Source organism: Loxodonta africana, chromosome 11 (assembly GCF_030014295.1).
Source record: "Loxodonta africana isolate mLoxAfr1 chromosome 11, mLoxAfr1.hap2, whole genome shotgun sequence".
NCBI classification, from domain to species: domain Eukaryota; kingdom Metazoa; phylum Chordata; class Mammalia; order Proboscidea; family Elephantidae; genus Loxodonta; species Loxodonta africana.
In genome coordinates this window covers 27164595-27183145 of record NC_087352.1, presented here as the reverse complement: position 1 = coordinate 27183145, position 18551 = coordinate 27164595, and positions in this window count along the sequence as shown.

The window sequence follows — 18551 nt, the reverse complement described above, 5'->3', positions numbered from 1 at the left end:
TCCTATCTTCTCCAGTGCTGGGCCTTGGTACTGTATCCCAGGGAAGAAGGGAGGATGATGAGTTTTTGGAACTAGAGCTTTTCTTTGGGGAGTACATTTCCAGTTTCCTACATCTTGAGAGGCTCCCCCACTCTTCAGCCCATTTGAGGTCTTCTTCTGAATAGCCTGGGTCATCTTCCTTTGGAATTTCTATCTGGGGTATTAAGGGGGCCACAGCGGCAAATTGTGATTGTGCCTTGGCCACTGCTTTTATGGCTTCATCAGCTCTCCAGTTTCCTTTAATGATGTCTGTATGTCCTTTCTGGTGTCCTTGACAATGGACGACTGCTACTTTCCTTCATAACCAGACAGCTTCTAGTACCTCGGAGGATTTCTTTACATATTTAATTTCCTGTCCTGCAGTATTGAGGAAGCCCCTTTCTTTCCAAAGTGCTCCATGAGCATGCTAAATTCCAAAAACATACTTCAAATCCATGTAAACGTCCACTGTTTTATGTTTTGATAGTTGGAGAGCCCTTACCAGAGCAATGAGTTCAGCCTTTTGAGCTGAAGTTCCTGGTGGAAGTGGTTCAGCTTTAAAGAATTCCCTGACTATCACTACAGCATATCCAGCATATTTTGTTCCATTCTTCACGAAGCTACTTCTGCCTGTAAAGATCTAAGGTCAGGGTTTGGAAAGGCTCATCACTCAAATAAGGTCTGCTGGAAAAAACATCAATTATTATTTGCATGCAATCATGCCCCAAATCAGGGGTGGTTTGTGAAGGCAACAATGTAGCTGGGTTTAAGGTGGTTACTTCTTTTAAAGTTACAGCTGTATTGTCTAGTAAGGCAGCTTGGTACTGAGCCTCCTGCCCTGCTGTCATCCAGTGGGCTTCTCTTTGTTCTAGTATTGTCAAGACCAAATGAGGAAAAAATACAGCGGTTGGTTGCCCCAAACTTAGCTTTTCTGCCTCTTTTAAAATCAACATTGCGGCTGTCACAGGTCCCTTGGAAAATAAGCAATAGGTTGTCACCAGTCCCCCAACTTTTGGGTTAGGATGCCTGTGGGTATTCCCTGTCTCTCATGCACAAACAGTTCAAACGGTCTTATTAGATTAGGGAGCCCCATGGCCTGGTGGCATACTGGTTAAGCACTGCAGCTGCTAACCAAAAGGCTGGCAGTTCAAATCCACCAGGCAGTCCTTGGAAGCTCTATGGGGCAGTTCTACCCTGTCCTATAAAAAAAAAAACTGTTGGAATTGACTCAGTGGCAACAGATTTTGGGCCTGGGACTGATACAAATTTTTCTTTAATTGTCTGGAAGGCTTTTCGTTGTTCATCAGTCCAAATAAAAGAATCTGAATCTTTCCCTTCAATTGCTTTATATAAAGCTTTGGCTGTTAGTCCAAAGTCGGGAATTCAGATTCTGCAGAAACCTGCCATTCCCTGGAATCCTCAGAGTTGCCTCCCGCACCTGGGAGGTGAGATTACACAAAAAGTCTCTTTTCTCTCTGGAAGCAGTTCTCTTTTTCCCTGAGAGATTCAGAATCCTAGGAATATAGCCTTGGCTTGAGAAATCTGGGACTTAGATCTGGATACTTTGTATCTAGCCTTGCCCAGAAAGCTAAGACCAGGGACAGTGTTAAAATCTAATTCTTCTTTAGTCTTGCTTGCTATGAGCAAGTCATTGACATACTGAAGCAGAACTCCGTTTTGGAGGGTTAACCGTCTTAAGTCAGAGCTTGTACCAAACAACATGGGGCTATTTTTGAACCCCTGTGGGAGTACAGCCCAGTAGAACTGTTGTTTATCACCCCTTTAAGGGGGCCTCTCACTCAAAGGCAAACAGTTCTTGGCTTTCAGAATCTAACGGTATACAAAAGAAGGCATCTTTTAAGTCTGGAACAGTAAAACAAGCAAAATCTCCTAGAAGAGTGTCTAGCAAAGTATATGGATTTGGCACTACAGGATGGACTGTAATTACTATTTGGCTAGTTGCTCTGAGGTCTTGAACAAACCTATACTCATTGGAATGAGGTTTCCTTACAGGAAAATTCATGTATTATAAGTGGATTAGCATGCGCCTACGAGTCCAGATTCTTGGTATTAGTGGATAAGTGGGCAGAGGTTTCATTTTGCCTCTAGCCTTAGAGGGTATTGCTTCACTCAACCTTGACTGGAACAATGCTTTTAGCTTGCCTTGTTTGCCCCTGCATCCATACCCAAGGGTCTACTGTATCCTCTATCTGTTTAGTCACAGTCTCAGTGGGAGGTACAGTGGGCATCATGAGAGTCTACAGGTGGGCCTGCATTCTCCACCCTTGCTCCTTAAATGAAAAAAAAAAAAAAAGTTTACCATCTTGGAAATGGATTTGAGCTTGTAACTTACAAAGCACATCTCACTCTAGTAAAGGAACTGGGCACTCTGGCATGTAGAGAAAAGAGTGAGTTAAAGCAGAGTCACTGACCAAACACTCAATGGGTTGGGTAAAATTCCTAGTAACTTTCTTCCTGTAACTCCGACCACCAGTATTGATTTTTTTGATAATGTCTTTTCAGATTATTAATAACTGAATGGGTGGCTCCTGTGTCCAATAAAAAGCCAATCATTTCTCCCCCAACCTTTACTTTAACCAGGGGCTCTTCGGAGGAAATTAGAATAAGATTGGCCTCCGGTCCCCCTCAGTCCCACTCTTCTCCTTGTTGTATCATAAACTTTTCGGGTTCCTTTGGGGCCCTCTGTCTCTTAGGGCATTCTCTTTTCCAATGTTCTTCCTGTTTACATCATGTGCATTGGTTTTTTCCTACCTTAGGCCAGGTCCCAGACCTCAGGGAAACCTTCCCCGACAGCCGGGGATGAAAACCTCCTTTTGGCTGGAAGGCTGCTGAAAGCTTAGCTACTTGCTTCTTGGAGTGCTGATTCTCCCTTCTTTCATGCACTTGTTCCCAGTTAGAATAGACCTTGAAGGCTACTTCAACCAACTGTGAAATTCCCATTCCTACACTGCCTTCTACTTTCTGTAATTTCTTTCTTATGTCAGGGGCACTTTGCCCTATGAATGTCATATTCACCACAGGGGCAATTTCAGGTGCCTCAATATCTAGACCAGTAAATGTCTGAAAACTGTGAAAATTCATTCAAGGATGGCAGAGGGGTCTTCTTCCAGTTTTTGTTTAACTTCATACACTTTGTTTAAATTCTTTTGTTTGGGTGCCCCATTTTTTAACCCAGTTAGCAAGCATTCACAGTATTGACTTAATCTGGCATGGCTGGCCTGGGTGTTTGGGTCCCAAACTGGTTCAGTGGCCAGCACAGGGGGGTGGCCATTGGCATTTTGCTGGTGGAGCCTATCTGCTTCTTCCCTGGCCTTTTCAAACACGATTCTCCTCTCCTCTGGAGTGACTAAAATGTCACATAAGGCTTGACAGTCTGCCCAATTTGGGTAGTGAGTTTTAAAAACAGAAACAAAAAGATCATGCGTTTGCTTAGGATCCTCTCAGTATGCTTGTAGATCGTTTTTCCAATTGAATAAGTCAGAAGTCATGAATGGACTATGTACCCAGACCAAAGTCAGGACTCCTGTTAACCCCGTCTTCACCTCCACCTGGCGCAGGGAGTTGCCTCATGGGTACAGCCTTGTTGAGGGTCCTGGGCCCCTGGACCAAATCAGGCACTGCTTTGAGTGTACGTTGGGGAAAGCATCTTAGCACCCGAGGCCTCAGGGGCTGATGAAATGTTTACAGGATAAAGGGGAGGTCTATGACCTCTAGTTAAAACAAGGTTCTCTTTCAGAGGACTAGACAAAACAGCTGTTTTAACTTCTGTTTGCACCATGATTTTACATTGCTTCCGCAAACTCTTATTTTGCCACACTGACATACAAGCTTCAACAAGCATTTTCTCATCCCACGTTACTTCTTTACTATTAAAAAAATCTCTTGCCGTTGAGTCAACTCTGACTCATAGCGACCCTATTAGAGTAAAACTGCCCCCAACAAGGTTTCCAAGGAGCACCTGGCGGATTCAAACTGTCAACCATTTGGTTAGCAGCCGAACTCTTAACCACTATGCCACCAGGGTTTCATTCCTTTTTTAGCACAGAACAAATCTAACTACAGCACGGTGTTACAGTTTAAAAATCCTTTCTCAAGCCGTGTTTCTGTCCCTGAGCTTGTATTGGGGCCAGGTGGTATCAAAAAGAAATTTCATTTTAGACTTTTTCATTGGGTATCCAAAATAAGGTCAATTCTTTAAAATACACCCTAGAGGACTACATTCTGGAATGCTCAAATTATTTCCCATGGTACCAAAACCTTAAACTACAAACGCTTATTTAAGATGAAAGTATTTGACCCAAGCTTCACTGGCTAAGCATTACTAAAATCTACAGTCTGTCCACTTATTACAAATAGGACTTACTTCTCTACTAAACATGGAGACTCAGACACCTATTCAAAATGAAAGCGTTTGACCTGACCTTCACTAGCTAAAAACTACCAAATCTACAGTCTTTTGGAACAATAGGAAGTATTTCTGTACTCACCAAGACAGCCTTTTCCCTCTTCTCAGGGCAACTGACGCCTTTCTCTCTCTTCCTCACGTAGTCCACAATAGAGGGTACAAGGTTGGCTGTGGCTGTGAGGGCTGAAACGAATCCCTCTCTGGAGAAAGGTTAACAGTGTGCACCTGGGAGAAGAGGTCAGTTCCTGCTGGCCAGAGGCGATCTTAGGAGTCGGGCTGCACTAGTCCCATCTGGATTGCCAGAATTTATTACCCTAAGCAGGTCCTGTTTGGTGTGGCTTCTCATCAGTAAAGACACACCGAGGTAAGGAGGGAGGAAGAGCGTCTATTACAAGCACAGAGGCAAGAAGCAAGGAAGTGTACACCTCAAATCAAGCTCCCCAAACAAAGGGAGGCAGAACATTTTATACCATCCTCCACAAGAAAGTACATACAAACATCATGGACTACATAGGTTATCATGGGACACAGGCATAGTGAGACAAATTACTTTTTTTTTTCACTTAATATGAACAGAAAATGGCAGATAAGTCCTGCCCTGAGCAGAGATCTTACATTTTTTCGGCTAGTAAACTTTGTTTGACTGGTTTAAGGCAGGAACTGAGCCACACACAGCATTCAAGCTCTTTGAGGACAATGGACAGGAGGGGGCAAGTTCTGCTTGGTAAAATGGCCAAAAAAAAAAATGGCCAAGCAGCTGCTAATTCAGCCACACACACTGCTGTTTATCACTTAAGGTTTTGCTTGATAATGGACAGGAGGAGCAGGTTTTGCTTGATAATGGCTAAGCAGCTGCTGACTGCATTGATTATCAGTACACAGAGGCGCTATTAGTCTGAACCGACTCCAGGGCACCTAACGACAACATCACTTGACAGAATATTTCCAGGTAAACTTACGCACAATCCTTCACACCTGCTGCTCATCTTGGCTTCTCCTCAGTGCAGGCGAAGGTTGTTTATTAAATAGCGCCATCTACAGTTTCCTTGTGAGCACAGCATAGACAGTCCCTGGGTGATACTGTTACCAAAAACCCGTTGCCCATGGAATAGATTTTAACTCATAGCGACACTATAGGACAGAGTAGAATTGTTCCATAGGGTTTCCAAGGAGCACCTGGTGCATTCGAACTGCCCACCTTTTGGTTAGCAGCCGTAGCTCTTAACCACTGCCATCCCACAGATCCACAGTTAAGTGTTGACTAATGCCTGAACTCTGACAAGCCCATCTAATAAAGTGTCTGTGTAATAACAGCCAATTAAATGTTTCAGGGGAGTCTCCGAGTGGCATAAATGGTGACGTGCTCGACCACTAGTCGAACGGTTGGCAGTTCGAACCCTCCCAAAGTCATCTCAGAACACAGGCCTGGAGATCTGCATCTGAAAATTCACAGCCTTGAAAACCATATGGAGCACAGTTCTACTCTGCACAAATCCGAACGCCATGATTTGGAACTGACTCAAAGGCAACTAACGACATCTCATAGTTACTTTTTTTTTTATTATTATTCCTAGCAGCAATGTGTGTAGGCTCAATTACAGCATAAATCCTGCTTTCCCTTAATAAAAGAGCCCAAAAACCTAAGGTCTCAGGTAGGAGTGAGTATGGACCCCATCACTGTCATCAAGATAAAGGGGCAATCTGACAGACATTCCAGGAAAGACTCTTATCTCTGATAAAATAGACAGGCATGAAATTCCAGAGGCTTTTGATCCCACCCCTCTTGCCCTGCCTTGTGTTCTTTCCTTCTGAGGACGTGTTACCTGGGCTGTGAGGTGTTGTCGTGGATTGAATTGTGTCCCTCAAAAATATCTGTCAACTTTGCTAGGTCATGATTCCCTTGTATGACTGTATGATTGTCTACTGTTCTTTCATCTGATATGATTTCCCTATGTGTTGTAAAGCCTATCACTATGATGTAATAAGATGGATTAGTGGTAGTTATATTGATGAGGTCTACAAGATTAGGTAGTGTCTTAAGCCAATCTCTTTTGAGATATAAAAGAGAGAGGCAAGCAGAGACACATGGGAACCTCGTACCACCAAGAAAGCAGCACCGGGAGCAGAGTGCGTCCTTTGGACCTGAGGTTCCTGTGCTGAGATGCTCCCAGACCAATGAAACACTGATGACAAGGACCTTCCTCCAGAACTAACAGAGAGAGAAAGCCTTCTCTTGGAGCTGACACCCTGAATTCAGACTTCTAGCCTACTGGACAGTGAGAGAATAAACCTCTCTTTGTTAAAGCCATCCACTTGTGGTATTTCTGTTATAGCAGTACTAGATGACTAAGACAGGTGTCTATGAAGCAGCAGCTGAGATGAGAGCCAGCATCCTGAGAAGCACAGACTGCTTAAACGAAAGGAGCCATAGTCCTTGAAAACCATCAAGTGACACCATTTTCTTGGAAGTTTTATCTCAAGAATTCCAATAAACTCAAAAATAAATGTTGAATTTGTCTTTCTTAAACATATAAGATATATTTTTATATAAGATATGAGATAAAAGAGTGATTGCATCAATTTAAGGCCCTTTATGTTTCAATCCGTTACGTATAATGTTACTATGAGTTGGAACCCACTAGATGGCAACTAATAACAACATACTTACAGAAACTGGAAAAGAAAAATAAATATCCATGCAATTCTCACCTAGACACTGAGTGACTACTCATAGTTTCAGATTTTTGCAATTATATTTTATCCATATCTCACATGTAGAGAAAGATTAGTAATTGGTCATATTGAACCAGAAAATATCTTGAATATTTCAAGTGGGCAGCTATGTTTGATAAGTTAAAACACACAGAAGATAAAGGACTTAAAAATTGGTTTTCACATAGACCATCATCAATCATTGCGATAGTGCATTACAAAATGACATTCTGGGTGTTAGAGAGAGAGAAACGATAACCGATCCATACTTATCCCAACACGTGTTGCACGATGTTCTTTCTTTTCCAGGCACCAAACACACCACAAGAAATCCACGAACATGATCTGCAGTCGCTGACTTGTCGGTGGCCTTTTTCTTCTTCTACATTTCCTACTGAAGGAGTTCACTCATCCTCACAAAACAGACTCAGGCCACAGGACTCAGAATTCCAGAAGGGCTGGGCAGTAAGTGATTTACAGAGCAGAAATACAAAGAGAAAAATAGGGGACCCTCTAGACGAGTAAGAGGGAGCACAGTTGGAGATTTGCTAAAGATCTAGAGAGAGAAGAAGGAGAATCAGAAACATGAAGTGATAGAGACCAAAATATATCAAATCATGGCAAAGAGCATGCCAGTGGAAATATTTCTTTTGTGAAATAAAAGAAAAATATAAGCTTACAAGTGAGCAATGACTAACTGAATACTGACATTTAACAGGAAATCACAAGTAAGTCATACTTTCTGGTTAAGCTTTATTTATTTTTCAGTTTATCCAGATAAATTAAACTCCAGAGGAAAACACATGTGAAGGATCCATGAGTCAGAGACCGAATCCTGCAGGGAAAGCCCCTGAGGGATGTCTACTCACCCACTTGTTCCTCATTCATTTAGAGAACTACCTAAAATTCAGGAACAAGGTTTAGAGGTTTTATTGAATCAGGATTGGGTTCAGAACTAAAATTCAGGCTAAATAAACCATGTCATTGTCAAAGGACATGACAGTAAGTGAATAAGGACAGAAACTATTTGATACACAGATGAATGGGGGTGCAGATGGAAAGACGTATCAGAAAAGAAGACAATGAGCAGTGGATGGACTCGAACACAGAGGTAGATTTTAAACAGAGTCAAAATCAGTGATACTCCTCTTGCGAAAGATGGGCAAGGCTACAGGAAATGTTTCTTTGCATGGGAGAGTGGTTGCTAGCTGCTGACCCCGGGAGCTATTCAATACAACTGATTTGGATCAAAGTGAACACGGGAAGAGAGACAATTAGAAAAGCAGCTTTGAGGCAGCCTGGCCTCCAGATCTCTGTCACCTTTGGGACACTTTGTGGGTTCTGGGCTTGACTGTGGGATGAAGAGATAGCCTTCCCAAAGTCCATAACAATGGTGTGAAGTTTTTAAAATTCTGCCACCCTTCATCAACTGACATTGTGCCAAGCTAGTCCCTGACATCGCTCTACTCACCTACCCATTCCTCATTCCTTTGGAAAACTGCCTAAAATTCAGGAATATGTTTATGGTGCTTTATTTAATCAAGCTCGGGTTCAGCACTAAAACTCAGGACATACAGACTCAGCCCCACATCCTGAATGAAAGACATACAGAGAGGTGAGACTGTTCTGGATTAGCTCTTTTCTCTCTGGAGCAGCTGAAGTGGAATTCCATCTCCAGGTGATGAGCTTAGAATTATAATGAGATTCTCTTCTCTAGTTTCCCAAGTCCCCTCACGAGAAGGGGCAGTTTTTGCCCCAGTCAGTTTCCAGGATACCAAATAGAAAACAGTAGTTACCATCACTGAAGTCCTGAATCCATGCAGAATATCGCCTCAGTCAAGATGGTATGTACTGAAACATAGCTAGTTTTATAATGTGCCCTGTTTTAGAAAGAAAATTCCAAGTTTAGCAGTCATAATTATGGAGGAAATGGAGAAATGTTCTATTTCTTATTCTGAAATACCTACTTATCTCTGCAGCCAGGAACATTGGCACAAAGGTGGCCTTTGGTGTGCAGGTGGGGGAGGGACACCTGGACTCTGATTTATAATTATGACCGCCCTGACCTCATCTCTCTGCAGATCTGAGAATATCACGTCAGCTCTGACAGTTATGACAACATCTGTAAGGGGACATGGGGAAGTCTCCCCGAGAAACTTTTGTCCAATTTACAATTATCATAACGAGTTACTAGTAAATAACAAGAAAGTCCAAAGAGAATACCAGAACTATTTCACAGAAAAAGTTCACTATTATAATTTTGGAAGTAGAAATAATTAACAAAGGGAGAGGGGGACAGAACACTGAAACCTGGGGAAACAAAGATCCTCTGTTGGGTTACTTAACATACAGAGTTTATCTTTTCGAAAAATGTAATTCCCCAAGATGCCTCACAGCGCTGACCAAAAAAAAAAAAAAAAATCACACTTAGATGTCAAACAGAAAAAAAAGTATTTTTCAAAAAAGATGGAGAAAGATTCTACCAGGTTTGTTCAGAATGAAGTCAGAAGCCATCTGCACTTCCCATTCAGCAAGGATCTCTGAGGAAGATAGAGATCTACACATACATGGTAAATTTTATAATTAGTATTTGACTATATTTCATATGTCATTCATCTATCCACCTTTCTATTAATCATTAATCTATTTTATATGTTAATTCATTTTAGTACAACATGCAGACCTCAGACCACTTCAGTCCTCAGCACACCAGCATGCATGCCATCTACTGCAGTGCAATAGTTGTTCAATGTTTTGGGAGTACATCTACATACAAGGAAATGCACAAATCTTAGCTGAACCACATGAAGAGTTTTTAGAAACATGTAGACATGTATAAGGAGTCCTGGTTGCACAGTGGTTAAGCTGTAGGCTGCTAACAAAAAGTGGGGGGTTCAAAGCCACCAGCCACTCCACAGGCAAAAGATGCAGCAGTCTGCTTCCGAAAAGATTACAGTGTTAGCAAAGGATATGAACAAACACTTCACCAAAGAAGACACTCAGATAGCTAGCAGACACATGAGGAAATGCTCACGATCATTAGCCACTAGAGAAATGCAAATCAAAACTACAATGAGATCCCATCTCACCCCCACAAGGCTAGCATTAATCCAAAAAATACAAAATAATAAATGTTGGAGAGGTTGTGGAGAGACTGGAACACTTATACTCTGCTGGGGGGAATGTAAAATGGTACAACCACTTTGGAAATCAATTTGGCACTTCCTTCAAAAGCTAGAAATAGAACTACCATAAGATCCAGCAATCCCACTCCTTGAAATATAGCCTAGAGAAATAAGAGCCTTTACACGAACAGATAATATGCACACTCATGTTCAATGCAGCACTGTTTACAATAGCAAAAAGATGGAAGCAACCAAGATGCCCATCAACGGATGAATGGATGAAGAAATTATGGCATATTCACACAATGGAATACTATGCAATGATAAAGAACATTGATGAATGATGAAAAAATTAAACACTTAGGCTCATCAAAAGACTTCACCAAAACAGTAAAAAGAGAAACTACAGACTGGGGAAAAAAAAATGGCTATGACAAATCCGACAAAGTTCTAATCTCTAAAATCTACATGAAAATCTAACACTTCTACAACAGAAAGACAATCCAGTTAAAAAATGGGCAAAGGAACACACACTTCACCAAAGAAGATATTCAAGAGGCTAACAGACACATGAAGAAATGCCCTCGATCACTAGCCATTAGAGAAATGCAAATCAAAACCACGTGAATACCTTCTCACCTTGGTATTACTGGCATGAATCAAAAAAAAAAAAACGGAAGATAACAAATGTTGGAGAGGCTACAGGGAGCTTGGAACTCTTATGCACTGCTGGTAGGAATGCAAAATGGTACAACCATTTTGGAAAACAATATGGCGCTTCCTTAAAAAGCTAGAAATAGAAATACCATAAGATCCAGCAACCCCACTACTAGGGATATATCCTGGAGAAATAAGATCATTCATATGAATAGACATATGCACACCTGTGTTCACTGCAGCATTGTTCACAGCACCAAAAAGATGGGAACAGCCTAGGTGCCCATCAACAGATGCATGGATAAACAAGCTATGGTATATAAACACAATGGAGTACTATGCAATGATAAAGAACAATGATGCATCTGCAAAACATCACAACAGGAATGAATCTGGAGGGCATTATGCTGAGTGAAACAAGTCAGTCACAAAAGGACAAATATTGTATGAGACCACTATTATAAAAACTCATGAAAAAGTTTGCACATGAAAAGAAACAATATTTGATGGTTACCAGGGAGGGTAGGGGTGGGGATGGAAAAACACTAAATTGGCAATAGATAAGTAGTAACTTTGATGACGGGTAAGACAATACACAATACTGGGGAAGCCAGCACAACTTGCACAAGGCAAGGTCGTGGAAGCTCCATAGAAACATTCAAACTCCCTAGGAACCAAATTCCTGGGCTGAGGGCTGTGGGGACCATGGTCTCAGGGAACACCTAGCTCAAATGGCATTACACAGTTTATAAATAGAATGTTTTACGTTCTTTTTGGTGAGCAGTGTCTGGGGTCTTAAAAGCTTGTGAGAGGCCTTCTAAGATACTCCACTGGTCATGCCCCATCAGAAGTAAGGGAGAATGAAGAAAACTAAAGACACAAGAGAAAGATTAGTCCAAAGGACTAATGGACCACAACTACCACAGCTTCTACCAGATTGAGTCCAACACAGCTAGATGGTTTTCAGTTACCACCACTGACTGCTCTGACAGGGATCACAACAGAGCTAGAGAAAAAGGTAGAACAAAACTCTAACTCACAAAAAAAGACCAGACTTACTGGCCTGACAGAGACTGGAGAAACCCCAAGAGTATGGCCCCGGACACCCTTTTAGCTCAGTAATGAAATTACTCCTGATTAGACAGGCCCATAAAACAAAATGAGACTAAAGGGGCACGTCAGCCCAGGGGTAAGGACTAGAAGGCGGAAGGAGTCAGGAAAGCTGGTGATTGGGAGCCCAAGGTCCAGGAGGGAGAGTGTTGACACGTCATGGGGTTGGTATCCAATGTCACAAAAGAAGCTAATTTGTTCTGTAAACCTTCATCTAAAGTACAATTAAAAAAAAAAAGGAAAAAAATCTAAGCAGTCTTTTTTTTTTTGTAGGAATTAGCACAATGATTCTAAAGTATATATGGAAATGCAAAAGACCTAGAATAGTCAAAATGTCTTTCTAATAGAACTAATCCAGAGGACTTTAAGATCTGATTTCAAAACTTATTCTAAAAGTACAATAATGAGAGAGTGTGGTATTGATACAAGGACAGACAATAGAGCAATGGAAAAGAAAAGAGAATCCACACACATAATCAGGTTATTTTCAACAAAGTTACCAAAGTAATTCAAGGGGGAAACAGTATTTTTGACAAATTATTCTGAAAAAAGCACTTATGCACAAAAATAAATATAAAAAGAATCTCAATCTTTCCTCAAAACTTTTGCAAATTAACTCAAAATGGATCATATATCTCAATGTAAGAGAGAAAGTGATATACCTTCTGGAAGATGATATATGAGGAGTGCTCTTTCTACTTCATCTAGGCCAAGATTTCTTACATAGGAAACAAGAAAAAATACAAATCATGAAAGAAAAATACCATAAACTTGTTACTGTCATTAGCTGTTGTTCAGTCGATTCCAAAGGTCCCTAGGTCATGCAAAGAGTTTGCACTGTCTGCTAACCTAAAGTTTGGCGGTTCCAACCCACACAGAGGTACCAAGGAAGAAAAGACCTGGAGATCTGCTTCTATTAAGACTACAGCCAAGAAAACCCTATGGAGAAAGTGTACTCTGTAACATATGGGGCCTGCTTGATCAAACTAAACTTTAATAAAATTAGACATTCTTGAAGTTCAAAGGACACTGTTAAGAAAATGAAAACCAGCTACAGTCTGAAAAAATATTTGGAAATCTATATCTAATAAATGATGGGTATCCAGAATATACAAAGAATCCTTAAAAATATAGTAAGAAAAATGACACAATTCAAAACTAGGCAAAATATCTGAACACATATTTCACCAACTATATATGAATGGTAAGTAAAAATAAGAAAAATAAGCTCAGCATCATTAGTATCAAGAAAATACAAATGAAAACCACAATGAGATACCACTACATACTCATTCAAATGCCTGACATTAAAGGGCTGACTATACCTAGCTTCTGAAGATATGAAAAAGAAGTAAGTGAACAAACTGGAGCTATCACACATTGCTTGTAAAACAAACAAACAAACTCATTGCCATTGAGTCAATTCTGACTTAAAGTGACCCTATAGTGACCCTATAGTACGACTGCCCCACAGGGTTTACAAGGAGCAGCTAGTGGATTAGAATTGCCAATCTTTTGTTAGCAGCCGAGCTCTTAACCACTGTGCCACCCTAGAAATGCAAAACAGCAGAATGCTTGAGAAATCACTGTGAAAGTTTCTTATGAAGTTAAACATCCACATCAACATAGCAATCTCATTTGAAGACATAACCACAAGAGAAATGAAAATATGTGTCCACCAGAAATAGTTATACTTGCATGTTACCAGCAGTTTGAATCTTCAAAGCCCAAAACTGGAAAACACAAACAAAAACAAATATCCGTCCACAGGTGAATGGGTAAGACATTGTACTACATCCATAAAGGAGGTAGCATATGATGAACAACTGATGGTATTGAAGGAAGAAATCCACGCTGCACTGCGGGCACTGGCGAAAAACAAGGCTCCAGGAATTGATGAAATACCAAAGGAGATGTTTCAACAAACATGCAGTGCTGGAAGTGCTCACTCATCTATGCCAAGAAATTTTGAAGACCTAGCCAACTGATTGGAAGAGATCCTTATTTGTGCGCGTTCCAAAGAAAGGAGGTCCGAGGAAACGTGGAAATTATAGAACAATATCATTAATATCACACTCATGTAAAATATTGCTGAAGATAATTCAAAAATGGCTGCAGCAGTACATCGACAGGGAATTGCCAGAAATTCAAGCCACATTCAGAAGAGGACATGGAATGAGGGATATCATTGCTGATGACAGATGGAACTTGGCTGAAAGCAGAGAATACCAAAGAGACGTTTACCTGTGTTTTATGGACTATGCAAAGTCATTTGGTTGCGTGGATCATAACAAATAATGAATAACATTGTGAATAATGGGAATTCCAGAACACTTAATCGTTCTCATGCAAAACTTGTACGTAGACCAAGAGGCAGTCGTTCAGTCAGAAAGAAGGGATATTGCATGGTTTAAATTCAGTAAAGGTGTGTGTCAGGGTTGTATACTTTTACCATGCTTATTCAATCTGTACACTGAGCAAATAATCTGAGAAGCTGGACTATTTGAAGAACAACATGGCATCAGGATTGGCAGAAGGCTCATTAACAGCCTGTAGTATACAGATGACGCAATCCTGCTTGCTGAAAGCAAAGAGGACTTGAAGCACATACTAATGAAGATCAAAGACTACAGCCTTCAGTATGGATTACATCTCGACATAAAGAAAACAAAAATCCTCACGACTGGATCAATAAGCAACATCACGATAAACAGAAAAGACTGAAGTTGTCAAGGATTTCATTTTACTTGCATTCATAACCAAAGCCCACGGAAACAGCAGTCAAGAAATCAAAACCACGAATTGAATTGGGCAAATCTGGTGCAAAAGATCTCTTTAAAGTGTTGAAAAGCAAAGATGTCACTATGAGGACTAAGGTGAGCCTGAACCACGCCATGATATTTTCAATTGCTTTATATGCATGCAAAAACTGGACAATGAATAAGAAAGGCTGACGAATTGGTGCCTTCGAATTATGGTGCTGACGAAGAATATTGAATATACCTTGAACTGCCTTGGACTGGCATAGTAGTTAAGAGCTATGGATGCTAACCAAAAGATTGGCAGTTTGAATCCACCACCCACTCCTTGGAAACCCTATGGGGCAGTTCTACTCTGTCCTACAGGGTCAGTATGAGTCAGAATCGAGACGGCAGAGTGTGTGAGCCAAAAGAACAAACAAGTCTGTCTTGGAAGAAGAGCACTCTTCTAAGCCACAGTGCTCCTTGGAGGCTCTTTGGACATGTTGTCAGAAGGGACCAGTCTCTGGAGAAGGACATCATGCTTGGTAAGATGGAGGGTCAGCAAAGAAGAGGGGGATCCTCAGTGAGATGGATTGACACAGCAGCTGTAACAGTGGGCTCAAACATAACAATAATTTGTGAAGATGACACAGGCCAGGCAGTGTTTCATTCTATTGTATATAGGCTTGCTATGAGTCAGAAAAATAAAAAACATTTATCAAACTGAGATAGAAGGGATTGTCTTTAATCTTATAAAGAACACCTACAAAATCCTATAGCAGATATCAATACATAGTCCACAATTAAAATCGTCCCTTGACATTAGGAACCAAAGGAGGGTGGTCACTATCTACCCTCGTACTCTATGATACTGGAGGTTGTATCTTGTGCAGTAAGACAGAAAATAAATACATAATGATTGGAAAGGAAGAAACAAAGCTCTCCTTCCTCACCACCTCGTAATATTGTCTTGAATGTCATCTTCACTATAAGTTCTACCATGAACACCTCATTTACTATTTAACCCATCCTAGCCCCTGGTACTTATCCTCAGCCTTAGCCTACCCTTCTTTCCCTTTTCCATAGGACCTGCCACGTTCTGATATACTGTGCAACCCAAACATTTAGGTGCTCTGCTTATTTTCTGTTTTTGTCAACTAAGTGTGAATTCCACTTCGGCAAATTAATTTTCAGATTATGCGTACCGATATATTCCACATAACGAGAAAAGTGCCTGACCCACAGAAGGTATGCATTAAATCTTTGCTGAAACATTGAACAAAATTTATGACACCACAGGTTTCCTTGTCACTTGTATGACTCGGGATACTCTGTTGAAGCTACTCATTCACTGTCTCTTCCTTAAACTTCAGAAAACCCAGGGCTGTCTGGAATGGAAAAAACAAACAAAGTATACTTTGGCACCAAAATCTTCAAGGTGGCTATGATTCCAGCAGAGCGACATAGCCACTTCATTCTTTTACTTAATAGACCCCAGTGTCCTCGGTTCACCTGCTAGAGATCTATTCTATTTTGGTTTTTCGTAATTCCTGGGTAATGTGTTTCCCAGTTATTTCTGTCTCTTCTGTTGGGAAATCTTTATTATTCAACATTAATAGCTTTCAGTAATATACACAATTCACAAATGGTTTTCACAAATGATTGCCACTCCCCTTGCAAACACTGTCGGTACAATTACAGGTGACATGATAATCACTTCTCGACAAGGAGATGAGATCATGGAATCCCAATCCTTTATCTCCTGTCTTTACACCCACTTTCCACACCTGCACAGACGCTGCCTGCCCCAGCACCCCCTGTGCTGACAGCAAATGCCAACTGGATACATAGCAATTCTTTTCAGATGTGTTTCAGATTCTTAGAAGGAAAATATCTCAGAACATCCAGCAATAACTATTCTCAGTGAAATATTTCCGAGTTTGGAACATAAAAGTAATTTTATATACTAGGAAGGCCGTTTGCTGAGGGCACTAGAGGCACATCTTCACCTTGTCCACCTGCTTCAGGGGTGCCTGTCAGGAAACAAAGTACAATGAAATGTAGACAGGAAGCTAAATGCAAAATTCCTATCAGAGGAATTTCACTCATAATAAAGTGTGGGCAAGTTAGTATATGTTAATGTATTATGTTGTAGGAGAAATACACAGAGCCACTGTTCCAAAAAGAATTGGTCTACGTTCAATCATTTCGGGAGGTAGCATATGATCAAGAACCGATGGTAGTGAAGGAAGAAGTTCAAGCTGCACTGAAGGCACTGGCTCCGGGAATTAACGGAATACCAACTGAGATGTTACACCAGGTACAGAGCTGGAGATGCTCACTTGTCTTGCCAAGAAATTTGGAAGACGGCTACCTAAACAACTGACTGGAAGAGATCCATATTTGTGCCCATTCCAAAGAAAGATGATCCAACAGAACGCAGAAATTATTGAACAATATCATTAATATCACACGCAAGTAAAATTTTGCTGAAGATAATTCAAAAGCGGTTACAGCAGTACATTGAAATTCAAGCCAGATTCAGAAGAGGACATGGAACAAGGACATCATTGCTGATGTCAGATAGATCCTGGCTGAAAGCAGAGAATACCAGAAAGATGTTTACCTGTGTTTTATTGACTATGCAAAGGCATTCGATTATGTGGATCATAACAAATTATTAACAACATTCCAAAGAACGGAAATTCCAGAACACATAATTTTGCTCATGTGGAACCTGTACATAGAAGAAGGGGCAGTCATTCAAACAGAACAAGGGGATACTGTGTGGTTTAAAGTCAGGAAAGGTGTGTGTCAGGGTTGTACCCTTTTACCAATCTGTATGCTGAGCAAATAATCTGAGAAGCTGGACTATATGAAGAAGAATGTGACATCAAGATTGGAGGAAGACTCATTAACAACCTCTGATATGCAGATGACACAACCTTGCTTGCTGAAAGTGAATTGAACTTGAAGCACTTATTGATGAAGATCAAAGATTACAGTCTTCAATATGGATCACACCTTAATGTAAAGAAAACAAAAATCCTCACAACTGGAAATCAAAAGATGCATTGCATTGGGCAAATCTGCTGCAAAAGATCTCTTAAGTGTTGAAAAAAAAAAAAAGTAAATATGTCGCTTTAAGGACTAAGGTGCTCCTGACCCAAGCCATGGTGTGTTCAATTACCTCGTATGCATGCAACAGTGAATAAGGAAGACTGAAAAATAATTGATGCCTTTGAATTATGATGTTGGCGAAGAATATTGAATATACCATGGACTGCTAGAAGAACAAACAAATCTGTTTTGGAAAAAGTACAGTCTTCAGAAGCAAGGATGGCAAGAATACGTACTTCTCATATACTTTGGACATGTTATCCTTCTCTGGAGAAGGATATCATGCTTGGTAAAGTAGAGGGTCATGAAAAAGAGGAAGCCCCTCAACAAGACGGACTGAAAAAGTGGTTGCAACAATGGGCTCATGCATAACAAGGATTGTGAGGATGGCCAGGACGGGGCAGTGTTTGGTTCTATTGTACATAGCATGGCTATGTGTGAGAACTGACTCGACTGCACATAACAACAATATAGTTAAAAACAATAGAATATCATTTCAATTTCATTTGCATTTTCTGATCATTTATAAATCAAACATTTTATAAATTTTTTTTTCTGTGCTGACTTTTCGTACATATTGCCGGCAATTTTTTTGTCTTTTATCCAACTGATTAGAACCAATATTCAGGTGATTACCAATAG